The sequence below is a fragment of the Schistocerca piceifrons genome, unplaced genomic scaffold (assembly GCF_021461385.2).
Source record: "Schistocerca piceifrons isolate TAMUIC-IGC-003096 unplaced genomic scaffold, iqSchPice1.1 HiC_scaffold_1086, whole genome shotgun sequence".
NCBI lineage: Eukaryota > Metazoa > Arthropoda > Insecta > Orthoptera > Acrididae > Schistocerca > Schistocerca piceifrons.
In genome coordinates, this window is record NW_025726892.1 from 75,001 (window position 1) to 77,500 (window position 2,500).

The 2,500-nt window shown below is 63.2% G+C and overlaps 1 pseudogene; it reads left to right on the top strand.

Moving 5' to 3' along the window:
* Positions 1 to 2,500, top strand: part of LOC124727171 — a 7,962-nt pseudogene that overhangs the window by 2,087 nt on the left and 3,375 nt on the right.

The window sequence follows — 2,500 nt, forward strand, 5'->3', positions numbered from 1 at the left end:
GGAGATCGGGGAAGAGTTTTCTTTTCTGCATGAGCGTTCGAGTTCCCTGGAATCCTCTAGCAGGGAGATAGGGTTTGGAACGCGAAGAGCACCGCAGTTGCGGCGGTGTCCCGATCTTCCCCTCGGACCTTGAAAATCCGGGAGAGGGCCACGTGGAGGTGTCGCGCCGGTTCGTACCCATATCCGCAGCAGGTCTCCAAGGTGAAGAGCCTCTAGTCGATAGAATAATGTAGGTAAGGGAAGTCGGCAAATTGGATCCGTAACTTCGGGATAAGGATTGGCTCTGAGGATCGGGGCGTGTCGGGCTTGGTCGGGAAGTGGGTCAGCGCTAACGTGCCGGGCCTGGGCGAGGTGAGTGCCGTAGGGGTGCCGGTAAGTGCGGGCGTTTAGCGCGGGCGTGGTCTGCTCTCGCCGTTGGTCGGCCTCGTGCTGGCCGGCGGTGCAGGATGCGCGCGCCTGCGCGGCGTTCGCGCCCCGGTGCTTCAACCTGCGTGCAGGATCCGAGCTCGGTCCCGTGCCTTGGCCTCCCACGGATCTTCCTTGCTGCGAGGCCGCGTCCGCCTTAGCGTGCTCCTCCGGGGGCGCGCGGGTGCGCGGATTCTCTTCGGCCGCCATTCAACGATCAACTCAGAACTGGCACGGACTGGGGGAATCCGACTGTCTAATTAAAACAAAGCATTGCGATGGCCCTAGCGGGTGTTGACGCAATGTGATTTCTGCCCAGTGCTCTGAATGTCAACGTGAAGAAATTCAAGCAAGCGCGGGTAAACGGCGGGAGTAACTATGACTCTCTTAAGGTGGCCAAGTGGCGGCGGTGTGGCTGCATCCGGACTTGGCTTTTCGAAGTGCGGTCTTGATGTAGTCGTGCTGCTGCTGTGAGGTGCCTTCCTTGGGTTGTAGTTACAGGGAGAGTGATGCGCAATACATGGGCCTAGCCCTCTTAGCCTCTCCTCTCCTGCGGTCTTCTCCCCTTCTCGTGGGCCCGCTGATTTTCGCAGAGTGGAAGACCGCACCAGGGGCTTGGGGGGGTTACCAGCCCCCCCTCGCACTATCCCTTTGTTAGTTGGGGGCAGTATTCAGAGAAAAAGTGGTGGCCCTTCCGCTGAAGGTGCCACCCCAACTTCCCCAGCACCTAGCCGGCCAACCGGCCGTGCCGAAAATTTTGTAACTTTTGCAGCTATGTATACCTGTAGTGAGTGCCACCGCAGCTTCACCACCAAGAACGGTCTCGGGGTCCATCGCCGCCGCCAACACCTTGCGGCCGCCAACGCGGAGATCGTCACGGAGAGGCATCGCGCGAGGTGGACGGAGGAAGAAGTCCTGTCGCTCGCCAAGGCAGAGGCCGAACTGTTCCTCGAGAGGGACGCCCGGTTCTTCTTTGTAAATCAAGAACTCATCAGGATGTTCCCCGACCGAACGCTTGAGGCAATCAAGTGCCGACGGCGGCAAGCTGCCCACAAGCAGCTTGTCCGCCAATTCATGGAGGCGCTTGAGATCGGTCGGGGGGAAGAGCCGGCGTCCCGCCGGGGAGCAGCGAGCCCGCTGCCTGACGCGGGCGAGGCCGCTGCGCCGCCCGTCGACGCAGCCGAGGACTTCGCGGCCGACACCACCGGGCCGCCGCCGGAGGGGCCGACCGACGCCGCCATCTGGGAGCATCTGGCGGGGCTACCCGCTTCCGCCCAGCGTTTCTCTGCCCTGGATCGTGTCATAGGTTTGGGGCGGGGCACGCCGCCCGATGTCATCCTGGGCATGCTCCCGGATGCCCTTGCGTCGGTCGGGTCCAGAGGGGAGAGACCGATCACCAGGACACAGCGGCCGCGCCAACCATCGAAGCGGCCGCCTGCCGCGCCGCCGACGCAGAAGCGCAAGCGGCGCCGCTGGGAGTACGCGAGAACGCAGGATGCCTTCCGACGGTCGCGTGCACGTTGCGTGCGCGGCCTCTTGGATGGCACCCTGCTCCAGCCGCCACCTGCCATCCCTGGTCTGCTGGACTTCTGGGCGGACCTCTTCACCAAGAAGCCCATCTCCACCGCGGGCTTCATTCGTGACCGCCTCCTCCCGCACTCAGAGCCTGTCGCTCTTGAGTGCATATGGGGGCCGGTCACACATGAGGAGGTCGCCGCCGCGTTGCCGCCCAGGGGATCAGCAGCCGGGCCGGACGGCCTTACCCCAGCGGAGTTGCGGCGCCTGCCGCACGAAGTCCTGGTGAAAGTGATGAATCTCTTCCTTCTGGCCCGCGCCCTTCCGGAACGCCTGCTTCGCGCGCGGACGTCCCTTCTCCCGAAAACGGCTGCACCAACATCCCCCGCTGACTTTCGCCCCATTACGGTCTGCTCGGTGTTGGCGCGGACCTTTCACAAGGTTCTCGCGTCACGCCTGATGCGCGCATGTGCTGTGGACGAACGTCAGCGGGCATTCATCCCTCGGGATGGGATGTTGGAAAATACCTTCATCTTGGACACTGCTCTCACCGACGCAGTTCGCTCCTGCCGCTCTGTCT